The following is a 15,886-nucleotide window of genomic DNA, read 5'->3' as shown; positions in this document are numbered from 1 at the left end:
TGGGAAAAGGAGAGAACAGAGAGGGAGCACAGGATGGAGGGCAGGATGGAGGGCACGTGCTAAAGGGGTGGGAAAAGGAGAGAACAGAGAGGGAGGACAGGATGGAGGGCAGGATGGAGGGCACATGCTAAAGGGGTGGGAAAAGGAGAGAACAGAGAGGGAGGACAGAATGGAGGGCACGTGCTAAAGGGGTGGGAAAAGGAGAGAACAGAGAAGGAGGACAGGATGGAGGGCAGGATGGATGGCACGTGCTAAAGGGTTGGGAAAAGGAGAGAACAGAGAGGGAGGACAGGATGGAGGGCACGTGCTAAAGGGGTAGGAAAAGGAGAGAACAGAGAGGGAGGACAGGATGGAGGGCACGTGCTAAAGGGGTGGGAAAAGGAGAGAACAGAGAGGGAGGACAGGATGGAGGGCACGTGCTAAAGGGGTGGGAAAAGGAGAGAAGAGGAGATAGAGGACAGGATGGAGGGCACGTGCTAAAGGGGTGGGAAAAGGAGAGAACAGAGAGGGAGGACAGGATGGAGGGCACATGCTAAAGGGGTAGGAAAAGGAGAGAACAGAGAGGGAGGACAGGATGGAGGGCACGTGCTAAAGGGGTGGGAAAAGGAGAGAACAGAGAGGGAGGACAGGATGGAGGGCACATGCTAAAGGGGTAGGAAAAGGAGAGAACAGAGAGGGAGGACAGGATGGAGGGCACGTGCTAAAGGGGTGGGAAAAGGAGAGAACAGAGAGGGAGGACAGGATGGAGGGCACGTGCTAAAGGGGTAGGAAAATATATTATTGGGAGCAAGCACCCTCTCTCTCCCTGCCTGATGACTCCTAATAGATAGTCAGTCAGTCAGCAGACAGTCAGACAGACACCTAAGGCTAACTGTCTGTCTGTTCCTCCCTTGCCTTTCATATTCCCCCTTTCCTTCCCATGGGATGGGCCTCAGGCCTGTTTCACTCCCTCATCATCAATCAATGTCAACAACTGTCCACTAATTATGACATCACGATAATTGCCCAGTGACATTGTATCTGATGTCATTATCTAGGGTTAGTATAGGGTCATATTCCCCTGCTCAGACGTTGCATGCATCAACCATTGGTTGCGTGCCACATCATCAACTGTGCTGTCGGGCACCAGATTGCTATAACATATGAATTGGTTAGCTGATACGTGATATATATATCCATGTGTTGTAATGCGATTTTCGATGTACCGATTCCATGGCACATCGATACTTAAAAACGACGCTGGATATTCAAGTTAAATTGTTACACAAAATTCTTGTAGTATATGTAGCTTGTTTTTGGTCGCAGGTTCAGGAATGGCTGAAGAATTGCAACATTTACCTGGAGCTAACCCTGCAGATAAGCACTACTGGGTGATTTGAGAAGTCATGGTCAATCAATCAATAATATAAGAATATTCTGAGCAAAAATGTGTATCTTTAATTGACTCTCTGTAAAAACTATGAGAATAGACAGGTTCAGAACTTTCAGCACAGTTGAAAAATATATGGCCAGTAGAAAGAAGAATGTAACTCATGTAAAATAGGTGTCTGAAAAATGAATAAAGTAAGTATAAGCTGGAAGTAGAAGCTTAAGTGTTGTTATCCATTAGTTTACTCCAATTAGGGAAGGGTTAGGGGAAAAGAATGAAGAAGGGAAATATATTTAATAAAAACTATATATATATATATATATTGAAAATAATATATACAGTATCAGTAAAAGGTTTGGAAACACCACCTCATTCAAGGGTTTTTCTGTATTTTTACTATTTTCTAATAATAGTGAAGACATCAGAACTATGAAATAACACATATGGAATCATGTAGTAACCAAAAAAGTGTTAAACAAATCAAATCCAAATATATTTAATGTTTTAAATTCTTTAAAGTAGCCACCCTTTGCCTTGATGACAACTTCGCACACTCTTGGCATTCTCTCAACCAGCTTCACCCTGAAATGCTTATCCAACAGTCTTGAAGGAGTTCCCACATATGCTTAGCACTTATTGGCTGCTTTTTCCAACTCATCCCAAACCATCTCAATTGAGTTGAGGTCGGGTGATTGTGGAGGCCAGGTCATCTGATGCAGCACTCCATCACTTTCCTTCTTGGTCAAATGGGGCGGCAGGGTAGCCTAGTGGTTAGAGCGTTGGACTAGTAACCGGAAGGTTGCAAGTTCAAACCCCCGAGCTGACAAGGTACAAAATCTGTCGTTCTGCCACTGAACAGTTAACCCACTCAGTTAACCCACCCATACATAGGCCGTCATTGAAAATAGGAATTTGTTCTTAACTAGCCTAGTTAAATAAAGGTAAAAAAAAATAAAAAATAGCCCTTACACAGCCTGGAGGTGTGGTCACTGTCCTGTTGAAAAACAAACTAGATGGGATGGCGTATCACTGCCATCCCTTGAATTCTAAATAGTGTCACCAACAAAGCACCCCCACAACATTACACCTCCATGCTTCAATGTGGGAACTACACATGCAGAGATCATGCAGAGATTCACCTACTCTGCGTCTCAAAAAAACACGGCAGTTGGAACCAAAAATCTAAAAATTGGACTCATCAGACCAAAGGACATATTTCCACCAGTCTAATGTCCATTGGTCGTGTTTCTTGACCAAAGAAAGTCTCTTCTTATTATTGGTGTCCTTTGCAGCAAATTGACCATGAAGGCCTGATTCACTCAGTCTCCTTTGAACAGTTGATGTTGAGATGTGTCAGTGACTTGAACTCTGTGAAGCATTTATTTGGGTTGCGATTTCTGATGCTTGTAACTCAGATGAACTTATCTTCTGCAGCAGAGGTAACTCTGGGTCTTCCTTTCCTGTGGCAGTCCTCATGAGAGCCTGTTTCATCATAGCGCGTGATTGTTTTTGCGACTGCACTTGATGAAACTTTCAAAGTTAAAAATAAAGGAAAATCTTGGAATGAGTAGGTGTGTCCAAACTTTGACTTGTACTGTACATATATATATATTTACACAAAATATACGGGGGATTGGACATGATGCAGACAATTACATTGATAGAAGCCACAATCTAAGGCTGATCTACCCCCACCAAAAGAACACCTGGTCAGAGGAACACGCCCTAGGAGAGATAGTATCGACGATGGGGTCCAATGGAAGGTTTACACTGTGTGTGTGTTTGTGACAGGCTATAAATAAAGAGAAGCTCCCAGTCATCTTCTTCAAGCGGTGATCATTTCCTCCCCCCTAAGACTACCTCGTTAGCCACATTCCCAACACAACCAATACATCAATACATGCAAATGATTCCTAATATAGGATCTAATTATTTATGTATTCCCCTTTTCACTTGAGTGGAATCTCTAAACATGCCATGGCAGTGGATGCAATAATTGGATCATGTGTGTGTGTGTGTGTGTGTGTGTGTGTGTGTGTGTGTGTGTGTGTGTGTGTGTGTGTGTGTGTGTGTGTGTGTGTGTGTGTGTGTGTGTGTGTGTGTGTGTGTGTGCTGTCAAGGGGTACGGGAGGGACAGCGGCGTCCAGTCGTGATGCTGACAGAGAGGGGGAGATTGAGAGAGGGAGAGGGAGGGTAAGGAGGATGGATGGATGGAAGGGAGCACAGGAACAGCGGCGTCCTGTTGTGATGCGGTCAGAGGAAAGTGACAGCAAAAATGAGAGAGAGGGAGAGAGAGATAATATAAGGGATAGTGAAGGGGAGAAGAGAGACCACAGAATGGGAAGGTAAGATTAGAAGGAGAGAAACATGGAACACAACTCATGTAGAGGTGAGCGAGGGAGTTTGAAATGAAAGATAGAAGAGAGGGAGGGATAAAGAAGAGAGTGAGAGAAAGAGAGATAATATATAGAGGTTGGTTGCTAGGGGTAACAGTGTAAGGAAGGGTAAATGTACAGTACTGCCACCCACTCAATGTATTCCCCTCTTTCCTCTCCTCCATCCGTCTCCGTTTGATCCCTCGTTAGTCCCAGATCTGCTGTCATTTCTTATCCCCCTCGCCGCTCCCTTCCTTCTCAAAGCATCCCTCATTATCCTCAGCCATCTCGCTCTCTCTCTCTCTCTCACTCTCTCTCTCTCTCTCTCTGTCTCTCTGTCTCTCTCTCTGTCTCTCTCTCTCTCTCTCTCTCTCTCTCTCTCTCTCTCCGTCTCTCTCTTTCTCTCTCCCTCAACCCCCCTTCTCTCTCCTCCCATTTACCTGAATAAATCATTCCCTCTCTAGCTGTGTTCCATCTTCTCCTTCATCTCATCTCATCTTTTCATAGCTGACAAATGATTTGGAACTTATGGGATCTGGTCAAAAGTAGTGCACTCTGTAGGGAATAGGGTGCCATTTGGGATGCACTATTGTCTATACCTGTGGTGTTTAACACACTGTGATTCTCTGAAATCCTTCTGTTCTTTCTCTCCTCCGTCCCCTCTCCAGCTGGTTCTTCCATCTTTCCGCCGCCTCCTCCGTCACAGTCTACCTCTTTTATTCTTGTATTATTCTTCTTCCTCTCCTCTCCTCTCCTCTCCTCTCCTCTCCTCTCCTCTCCTCTCCTCTCCTCTCCTCTCCTCTCCTCTCCTCCTCTCCTCTCCTCTCCTCTCCTCTCCTCTCCTCCTCTCCTCTCCTCTCCTCTCCTCTCCTCTCCTCTCCTCTCCTCTCCTCTCCTCTCCTCTTTTTCTATATTCAGGTTGTGATTCTCAACTGTAATTCATATTTTTCCTCAGCTCTCTCGCTCTCCCTCCTTCCCTCATTCATGCTCTTCCTTTTCTATTGCCCTAATGACTCTCCATCCCCTTTTATATCCCTCCCGCCCTCCCTCTCTCAGAACTCCCTCCTTCCCTCCAAATCCTACCTCCTCCCTCCCCTTCCTCCCTCCCTCTCTCTGAACTCCCTCCTTCCCTCCAAATCCTACCTCCTCCCTCCCCTTCCTCCCTCCCTCTCTCTGAACTCCCTCCCTCCTTCCCTCCAAATCCCATCTACTTCCTCCCCCCCTGTCTCTCTCCTTCTGCATTCTGCTCATGCCTCTATGGTACATTGATTGATTGGTGCTACTGTGGATCGAAACATCATTTTCATCCTTTTGTCCAAACTCTTTCACTTCCTCTCCTCTCTCCCCTACTCTCTTTCCTTCCTCTCCTCTCTCCCCTACTCTCTTTCTCTCCTCCATCGCCTCTCTCCCCTACTCTCTTTCTCTCCTCCCTCTCCTCTCTCCCCCTACTCTCTCTCCTTCCTCTCCTCTCTCCCCTACTCTCTCTCCTTCCTCCCCTCTGTCCCCCTACTCTCTTTCTCTCCTTCCTCTCCTTTCTCTCCTCTCTATCCTACTCTCTTTCTCTCCTCCCTCTCCTCTCTCCCCTACTCTCTTTCTCTCCTCCCTCTCCTCTCTCCCCCTACTCTCTCTCCTTCCTCTCCTCTCTCCCCTACTCTCTCTCCTTCCTCTCCTCTCTCCCCTAATCTCTTTCTCTCCTTCCTCTCCTCTCTCCCCTACTCTCTTTCTCTCCTTCCTCTCCTCTCTCCCCCTACTCTCTCTCCTTCCTCTCCTCTCTCCCCTACTCTATCTCCTTCCTCTCCTCTCTCCCCCTACTCTCTTTCTCTCCTTCCTCTCCTCCTCTATGGCATAACCAACCAGACAGATTTCCCTCAACAAGCTCCTTCTTCTTCTTCTCTCTCCCTCGTTCCCTTCTCTTCCTCTCCTTCCTTCTGTCGCTCCACATTTCCGGATTTGACCAAATTCATTGTTTTTGCTGACGGTTTCTATTTCCTTTTTGAAAAGAAAAGGGCTCTGAGGATTATACGTTTATATTTGTAGCTACATCTGTCTTAATAAGAAATAGATGACAATGGTGGTGATGTCAACTGGTCATTTTTCCCGAACTGCGATAACTGATTGGTGATGCAGTTTGCTAGGACAGTTGGCTTGTAGTTCAAACCCCACATGGAGCAGGTATGTTTCTTTAACAAATCCTTTATTTACAATATTCATCAAAGTGAAAGCATTTAAAAAGTGAAAACATACCCGTGAGAGGGGTCGCCCTGGTAGCAGTTGTAGGTTTTAATACAGTACCCAAGAAGACCAATCTATGAGTTAATGTGACCACTGGAAAAAGAGCTACTGTGTAAATACTGCAATGTGGGTTGGATTGAATTGAGCCCTTAATCTTCATTTTCAAGGTGATGATTGCACTTTTCTTCCCAACATAATACCGCAATAAATGTGAGTCCACATTAACAACAAAAAAATGTTGCACCTCACGGGGGATTCGAACTGACAGCAGATGTCAGGAACTTAGCGCAGAATCACTGTGAGCTAACTGTCTAGAGCCATATTTGCTTGCGATGCACATCATTTTATTATGAGAGCGTGCCAGTGGACTTCTGCTAAGTACGCTTTAGTGAGAAAGTGTTGGGATCAGGTGCGATTATAGTATATGTCATTTTGCAAGCCAGCATAATGTGACTTGACAGGAGTTTCAGACAACTGTGTTAGGGTAAAATGAGGCTGTCGAATTATGATCTAAAAAGGTAAATAAAAGTAATGTATTGTCATAAATAATTACATTTTCATGATTAAATATTCACCTAGGCACTCACTTGGTGAAGGCTTCAGAACTGAACACCATTGAATGCAACAGCTATGCCTCTGTCAATAGCAAACACAGTCATGGGTAGTACTGGTACCGCTAACAGTCACTTGAAAGGCACCATGGGAAAAAAAATATGCAAATAAGGCTTTACACTCTACAGTGTTAAAACAACACCCCAAAATGAGTTACTGTAACAGCGCAGGTGTTCATTCCCTAACACTGAACAAGTGTAACAGCATCAGCTCTAATAAAGTGCTAATTTAAAGGGTAACTTTCAGCCTTTGAATAAAAAACATTTTTCCAGGTGAGAAGTTGCGAGTGGGTAAACGTACACTGAAAAAAAGCATAAACGCAACATGTAAAGTGCTGGTCCCTTGTTTCGTGAGCTGAAATAAAATATCCCAGAAATGTTCCATACGCACTAAAAGCTTAAGTCTCTCAAATGTTGTGCACACATTTGTTTACATCCTTGTTAGTGAGGATGTTCTCCTTTGCCAAGATAATTCATCCACAGGTGTGGCATATCAAGAAGCTGATTAAACAGCATGATCATTACACAGGTGCAACTTGTGCTGGGGACAATAAAAGGCCACTCTAAAATGTGCACAATGCCGCGGATGAGGGAGCGTGAAATCGGCAAGCTGACTGTAAGAATGTCAACCAGAGCTGCTGCCAAGAGAATTGAATGTTAATTTCTCTACCATAAGCTGCATCCAATGTCAATTTAGAGATTTTGGCAGAGACCATGTGTAACCATACCAGCCCAGGACCTCCAGCTGATGAAACTTGGAGTTTGCACAACCAAAGAATTTCTGCACAAACTGTCAGAAACCATCTCAGGGAAGCTGATCTGAGTGCTTTTCATCCTCACCAGGGTCTTGACGTGACTGCAGTTTGGGGTCATAACCGACTTCAGTGGGCAAATGATCACCTTCGATGGCCACTGGCACGCTGGAGAAGTGTGCTCTTCACAGATGAATCCCGGTTTCAACTGTACCGGGCAGATGGCAGACAGCATGTATGGCATTGTGTGGGCGAGCGGTTTGCTGATGTCAATGTTGTGAACAGAGTGCCCCATGGTGGCGGGGGGGGCAGGGATAAGTTACGGACAAGGAACACAATTGCATTTTATTCATGGCAATTTGACTGCACAGAGATACCGTGATGAGATCCTGAGGCCCATTGTCGTGCCATTCATCTGTCGCCATCATGTTTCAGCATGATAATGCACGGCCCCATGTCGCAAGAATCTGTACACAATTTCTGGAAGCTGAAAATGTCCCAGTTCTTCTGTGGTCTGCACACTCACCAGATATGTCACCCATTCAGCATGTTTGTTAGTATAAGATCAATCAATCAATGTGCAGAAACGTGGATATTAAAACAAACTATTCTAAAAATGCAACCTGCAACAAAGCATGCTGGGAAATATGATAACGAGTCCTCTCCCATGTCTTTTTCACTCTGAGAGAGTTAACGGAAATGAACTGAACACAGTCGAGTGACAACAACACCATGTGGTGTTGATTCCACTGTGATTCAAATAACACTTCATTTATTCACTGCAGGTGGCGTCATTTCTAATCCCACTGGTGTTAACCCACTGGTGTTAACCCACTGGTGTTAATCCACTGGTGTTAATCCACTGGTGTTAACCCACTAGAATCAACACTCAGATATAACACTCACAACACTAGTTAACAGTTTTGACATAAATATACTTCAACATCTATGGCAAGACTGGAAATGGCTGTCTAGCAATGATCAACAACTAACTTGTAAGAATTTAAAAATAATATTATGCAAAAATTGTACAATCCAGGTATGTAAATCTTAGAGACTTACCCAGAAAGCCTCACAGCTGTAATTGCTGCCAAATATGATTGTAACATATATTGACTCAGGGGTGTGAATACTTATGTACATTAGATATTTATGTATTTCAATTTTCAAAAAATTTGCTAAGAAATCTAAAAACCTGTTTTCACCTTTGTCATTATGGGGTGTTGTTTTTAGAAGGGTGAGACAAATATATATGTAATCCATTTGGTCTGTAACACAACACATTGTGGAACAAGTCAAGGGGTAGGAATGCTTTCTGAAGGCACTGTACATGCAGATGTGGCCTATGCATGCATGGCTGGGCAATGTGAACGCTACATCCAATCAACAGAATGATGGCATAAATGTAAATGTCATTTAATACAGGATGGAAATTAGAGTAGCTGCTATGCCAGCAGGCCAGGCCAGGGTATGCACAGTCCGTTTAGCATGTCTAGCCAATTTATAGCTTAAACATAGAGTAAAGCTTCTCCTCCCTCGCTCTCGCTCTCTCTCCCCAGGGTCCTCTCTCTTTCTCTCTCTCCCTTCTCTCCCTCTCTCACCCCCCCCCTCCCTCCCTCCCTCCCTCCCTCTATCTCCCTCTCTCTACATCTCTCTCTCCCTTTAAGCCTTGAAGAGCAATTGCCCCTGAAACCAACGTTCTATTTAGAAACAGCCTCTGGCATCGATATGAGTTAGAAATATTTATTCTAGTGGCAACATGTGGAAATAGGATACATTTGGTCATAAAGTCAGTCTCGTTCATAGCTGAGCCTTGTGAGACTTGAGATCGTGACTGAATCACAATGTAAATGAAGGTTGGGTTTGTTTCAATCCTGCCCACATGCCTACAGCTGGCAGCAAACAAGTCATCATCAATTCAGAGTGAAGCTGCATGCAACCTGATAGTAATTCCTGTGGTTAATTTGTGTTGACTTTGGATATCCCTGTGGGGCTAGTTAGGGACCATCTGTAAATTACACAATGTACGTTGGACAATATGTTAAAATTCCAATAGCTCCAAATTTCAGTGACTTTAAAACGTAAAAACAACTATAAATTGTAGAAATGAATATACAAAGCATTTAATGAGAAAACTAAGAGGTGTGCAGCATGAACATGTTGTTTCATTTACTTTGTATAATTTATTGATGGTCCCTAACTAACCCAGGAGCTAGGCTATCCAAAGTGAAACCACATTTTCCACGGTAGCACACCAGCTGGCTGAAGCTAATTGGCAAAATAATTTGGCTTAACTCTTCTCACACACACACAAGACCCCCACACACACAAGACCCCCACATCAAACCATACAACGAAACCAACTCACATTTGAATTCAGTCATGGCCGCTACCATTTCTTAATGAACCAAATCTAAAATTAGGCCAAATCAGGAAGGGCAGTCGTCCTTTAAGCTGGCTGTTTGACTAGCTGAATATAAAGTTCAAATATCATGTTCTCTCTCTTTCTCTCTCCATAGCTACTTGTCCGAAGCCCCTGCATTGATCAGTTAAGACTTAGTGGATTACCGGACCAGTGTTTCTATGGTGATGGACTGACGGTCATACCCAGTCTACTCTGGACTAAGAGTGCACCTTGGAGGGAAGGACCACCGAGGACCACAACTGGCTCCAGCACCCAGACTTTTAGACCAAGCCACCCACCTACCCAGGCACCAGTGACTGAAACAGGGGGACTAACAACAGACAACCTGAGGAGAAGCCTCTCTCTTCCTATCTTCATCTCTATCGTCACCTGGATCTCTAGATTCTTCTAGTAGACTGTGTCAGAGAAGTCAGAGAAGCATCAGGAGAAGAGAAGAAGAGGTGAGTGAGGGGGGTGCACATATAAAAAGTGATGTAATTCACCTGATTTGAATGTAAAAACCCTCAAATTAAAGCTGAAAGTCTGCACTTTCAGCTCGTCTTGATAGTTTCCTTTCCAAATCCATTGTGTTGGCGTACCGAGCCAGAATGACAAGAACTTGGTCAATGTCCAAATATTTATGGACCTGACTGTACATATTACAATTGATCCATTCAGCAGACGCTCCCATCCAGAGCGAGCCACAGCGAGTACATTCATCTTAATAACTTCTTGGTGCACCCATCCCGTTAGCGGGATCATTTTGGTCAACATCCGCTGAATTGCAGAGCGCCAAATTCAAATTAAATTACAAAAATTATTTAATTTTCATGAAACCACAAGTGCAATATACCAAAACACAGCATAGCTTGTTGTTAAGATAGCCGGGTGAGACAACCACATATCACAGTCGTATCCCAACCACGTATCACAGTCGTATCCCAACCACGTATCACAGTCGTATCCCAACCACGTATCACAGTCGTATCCCAACCACATATCACAGTCGTATCCCAACCACATATCACAGTCGTATCCCAACCACATATCACAGTCGTATCCCAACCACGTATCACAGTCGTATCCCAACCACGTATCACAGTCGTATCCCAACCACATATCACAGTCGTATCCCAACCACGTATCACAGTCGTATCCCAACCACACATCACAGTCGTATCCCAACCACGTATCACAGTCGTATCCCAACCACGTATCACAGTCGTATCCCAACCACATATCACAGTCGTATCCCAACCACGTATCACAGTCGTATCCCAACCACGTATCACAGTCGTATCCCAACCACATATCACAGTCGTATCCCAACCACGTATCACAGTCGTATCCCAACCACGTGTCACAGTCGTATCCCAACCACATATCACAGTCGTATCCCAACCACATATCACAGTCGTATCCCAACCACGTATCACAGTCGTATCCCAACCACGTATCACAGTCGTATCCCAACCACGTATCACAGTCGTATCCCAACCACGTATCACAAACATAATATAATACAGAACACAATACAAAATGCATAAACATTCCGTGTTCTGTGCCCAACTGGACCGGTTCACGCCCAACTGGACCGGTTAGAGCCCAACTGGACCGGTTAGAGCCCAACTGGACCGGTTAGAGCCCAACTGGACCGGTTAGAGCCCAACTGGCCACTGCAACAGGTGGTGTCAACAAGGGGAAATTGCCAAGTTCTTTCTGGGAAAACAGAGAGTGAAAGAGAGAAAGAAAGAGTGCGAAAGACAGTCGGACTGGTAGAAAGTCTCTCAGCTCGTCTCATGCAGTCCAATCAGAATGGTGTCCTTGAACAACTAGTTCAGGGAGACAAACTTTGAAGTTTGACATGTTTAACTTTTGAACAACTACTTTCTTCAGAGCTGCTGTGTCTGAACACTGTCTCTACACAGTCTGTCTATGGCAGTGTTCTAAATGGCATCCTATCCCCTATATATATATCCTATGGGCCCTGGTCAAAAGCAGTGCACTATGTAGGTAAAAGGGTGTAATTTAGGACATGTAAAAGTATGCCAGTCTTCTCGTTGTTGACAGACAGGCAGACAGACCCTTAAGGAATGATCTCAACTAGAGACAGAATAACAGGAAAACACAGAGGAAGAGAAGATGAAACCACAGACCAGGTTCAGATCTCTATGGACATGGGTAGTGTGTGTGTGTGTGTGTGTGAGTGTGTGTGTGTGTGTGAGAGAGGAAGAGAGGGAGAGTGTTCATGCTGTATGAGTTTTGTGTGTATGGGGTAACATGGTGAAATGTGTGTGTGTGTGTGTGTTTCATATTCAGGTTGTTGCTCTGCATCTCTCGGACGGTGGCTGACATAAGAATGTGATAAGGGCACTCCAATCTCTGTCCACCTCTCTCACACAGCTAGTGACCATGCTAGAGTAATGTAGTGGTGCTCTCTCACACAGCTGGTGACCATGCTAGAGTAATGTAGTGATGCTCACTCACACAGCTGGTGACCATGATAGAGTAATGTAGTGATGCTCTCTCACACAGCTAGTGACCATGCTAGAGTAATGTAGTGATGCTCTCTCACACAGCTGGTGACCATGCTAGAGTAATGCAGTGATGCTCTCTCACACAGCTGGTGACCATGCTAGAGTAATGTAGTGATGCTCTCTCACACAGCTGGTGACCATGCTAGAGTAATGTAGTGATGCTCTCCTCACACAGCTAGTGGCCATGCTAGAGTAATGTAGTGATGCTCTCTCACACAGCTGGTGACCATGCTAGAGTAATGTAGTGATGCTCTCCTCACACAGCTAGTGACCATGCTAGAGTAATGTAGTGGTGCTCTCTCACACAGCTGGTGACCATGCTAGAGTAATGTAGTGATGCTCACTCACACAGCTGGTGACCATGATAGAGTAATGTAGTGATGCTCTCTCACACAGCTAGTGACCATGCTAGAGTAATGTAGTGATGCTCTCTCACACAGCTGGTGACCATGCTAGAGTAATGCAGTGATGCTCTCTCACACAGCTGGTGACCATGCTAGAGTAATGTAGTGATGCTCTCTCACACAGCTGGCGACCATGCTAGAGTAATGTAGTGATGCTCTCCTCACACAGCTAGTGGCCATGCTAGAGTAATGTAGTGATGCTCTCTCACACAGCTGGTGACCATGCTAGAGTAATGTAGTGATGCTCTCTCACACTGCTGGTGACCCTGCTAGAGTAATGTAGTGATGCTCTCCTCACACAGCTAGTGACCATGCTAGAGTAATGTAGTGATGCTCTCTCACACAGCTAGTGACCATGCTAGAGTAATGTAGTGATGCTCTCTCACACAGCTGGTGACCATGCTAGAGTAATGTAGTGATGCTCTCTCACACAGCTAGTGGCCATGCTAGAGTAATGTAGTGATGCTCTCCTCACACAGCTAGTGGCCATGCTAGAGTAATGTAGTGATGTGAAGAGGTAGATACTAACTACACGATGGTGAGATACTACTGTGAGATTTGTGTTTGTGTAAGAAAGGGAGAGAGAGAGAGAGAGAGTTTCTGTTTGTATGTGTATTACAATGTGTTTGTTTATGTGAGAGATAATGTGTGTGTGATGGTGTGTTTGTGCATTCCACTGGGCAGTCCCCCAACAGACCCCAGGTATCAGTAATCCCTTCTTTCATCTCTCCCTCCCTTCTCCCCAGGTGTTTGCCAGGTACTACTGTGCCTCTCCAAATGCTGTGAGAAACACTGCCAAGCTACCTACCGGGTGGGCAGGCCTCTCTCTCTCTCTCTCTCTCGCACTCTCTCTCTCTCTCTCGCACTCTCTCTCTCTCTCTCTCTCTCTCTCTCTCTCGCACGCTCTCTCTCTGTCTCTCTCTTTCTCTCTCTCTCTCTGTCTCTGTCTTTCTCTCTTTCTCTGTCTTTCTCTCTGTCTCTCTATCTCTCTCTCTCTCTCTCTCTCCCCCCATAGGGTTCTTCACTCCCCCTTTGACTCCCGCTATTCCATTCTTAGTATGAAGACCAGATTGAAACAGGAGGTTTTCAGGAACCTCAAGCTAGGTAACTCTCACTTCCCTTCCCATGGAGGTCCAGGCAGGGGGCTTTCCTGGATTGGCAAGCCGACATTGGGTACCCCGACCTGGGCAGCCCTCAGTTCCTCTCCCCCCTGCGCTGAGCTACTGTGGGAAGATGAGTGACGATCCTGGCTCAGTAAGCATTAGCCATGAATGAGCCATGCTAATCTCATTAGCGAGGTGATGATTGAATCCTGTAGGAATACCACCGCCAGCGAGGCAGATGAGCCTTCCTCATCTTTTATTGAGGGTTTATTTCAGTCGCAAGGGAGATGGAGGGATAAGAGAGGAAAATAAGAAAGATCTAATGAGTTGGAAGAAAGTAGAATAGTGGAAAGGACAGAGAGAAGAGGAGAGGTAGACGGAGAGGACAAGAGAGATAGGAAGTAGAATAGTGGAAAGGACAGAGAGAAAGACTGAAATAAAGTGGCAGAGGGACAGAAAGATAGAGAGAAATATAAAGTCAGAGAGAGAAAGAGGGAGGGAAATATAGAGGCAGAGAGACAGAAAGAGGGAGGGAAATATAGAGGCAGAGACAGAAAGAGGGATGGAAATATAGAGGCAGAGAGAGAAACAGGGATGGAAATATAGAGGCAGAGAGAAAGAGGGAGGGAAATATAGAGGCAGAGAGAGAAAGAGGGAGGGAAATATAGAGGCAGAGACAGAAACAGGGATGGAAATATAGAGGCAGAGAGAAAGAGGGAGGGAAATATAGAGGCAGAGAGACAGAAAGAGGGAGGGAAATATAGAGGCAGAGACAGAAACAGGGATGGAAATATAGAGGCAGAGAGAGAAAGAGGGAGGGAAATATAGAGGCAGAGAGAGAAAGGGGGAGGGAAATATAGAGGCAGAGAAAGATTGAGGGAGGGAAATAGAGGCAGAGAGAGAGAGTAAAATATAGAGGCAGAGAGAGAAAGAGGGAGGGAAATATAGAGGCAGATGGAGAGAAAGACTTGAGGGATTTCCCTCTCTCCATCGTCTCTCCTCCCTCTCTCCATCATCTCTCCTCCCTCTCTCCATCGTCTCTCCATCGTCTCTCCTCCCTCTCTCCATCGTCTCTCCTCCCTCTCTCCATCGTCTCTCCTTCCTCTCTCCATCGTCTCTCCTCCCTCTCTCCATCGTCTTTCCATCGTCTCTCCTCCCTCTCTCCATCATCTCTCCTCCCTCTCTCCATCGTCTCTCCTCCCTCTCTCCATCGTCTCTCCTCCCTCTCTCCATCGTCTCTCCATCGTCTCTCCTCCCTCTCTCCATCGTCTCTCCTCCCTCTCTCCATCGTCTCTCCTCCCTCTCTCCATCGTCTTTCCATCGTCTCTCCTCCCTCTCTCCATCGTCTCTCCTCCCCCTCTCATCGTCTCTCCTCCCTCTCTCCATCGTCTCTCCTCCCTCTCTCCATCGTCTCTCCTCCCTCTCTCCATCGTCTCTCCTCCCTCTCTCCATCGTCTCTCCATCGTCTCTCCTCCCTCTCTCCATCGTCTCTCCTCCCTCTCTCCATCGTCTCTCCTCCCTCTCTCCATCGTCTCTCCTCCCTCTCTCCATCGTCTCTCCTCCCTCTCTCCATCATCTCTCCATCGTCTCTCATCGTCTCTCCTCCTTCTCTCCATCGTCTCTCCTCCCTCTCTCCATCGTCTCTCCTCCCTCTCCCCATCATCTCTCCATCGTCTCTCATCGTCTCTCCTCCTTCTCTCCATCGTCTCTCCTCCCTCTCTCCATCGTCTCTCCTCCCTCTCTCCATCGTCTTTCCTCCCTCTCTCCATCGTCTCTCCTCCCTCTCTCCATCGTCTCTCCTCCCTCTCTCCATCGTCTCTCCTCCCTCTCCCCATCATGGGGCGGCAGGGTAGCCTAGTGGTTAGAGCGTTGGACTAGTAACCGGAAGGTTGCGAGTTCAAACCCCCGAGCTGACAAGGTACAAATCTGTCGTTCTGCCCCTGAACAGGCAGTTAACCCACTGTTCCCAGGCCGTCATTGAAAATAAGAATTTGTTCTTAACTGACTTGCCTGGTTAAATAAAGGTAAAATAAAAAAAAATAAAAAAATAAAATCATCTCTCCATCGTCTCTCATCGTCTCTCCTCCTTCTCTCCATCG

At 45.8% G+C, this 15,886-nt stretch overlaps 1 protein-coding gene across 1 annotated transcript in view; it reads left to right on the top strand.

Moving 5' to 3' along the window:
- The window catches only part of LOC118940345 (protein phosphatase 1 regulatory subunit 29-like), a 274,541-nt gene that overhangs the window by 77,615 nt on the left and 181,040 nt on the right, over positions 1–15,886 (top strand). The window contains exon 2 of the mRNA XM_090195554.1: positions 9,859–10,204. The gene's annotated coding sequence lies outside the window, so the exon portion shown is untranslated. The remainder of the gene's footprint in view (positions 1–9,858; positions 10,205–15,886) is intronic.

Source organism: Oncorhynchus mykiss, chromosome 13 (genome assembly GCF_057628025.1).
Source record: "Oncorhynchus mykiss isolate SJ-2025 chromosome 13, ASM5762802v1, whole genome shotgun sequence".
Classification (NCBI taxonomy): Eukaryota; Metazoa; Chordata; class Actinopteri; order Salmoniformes; family Salmonidae; genus Oncorhynchus; species Oncorhynchus mykiss.
Note: the sequence above shows the minus strand (reverse complement) of the source record. Positions and strands in the feature narration are given on the sequence as shown.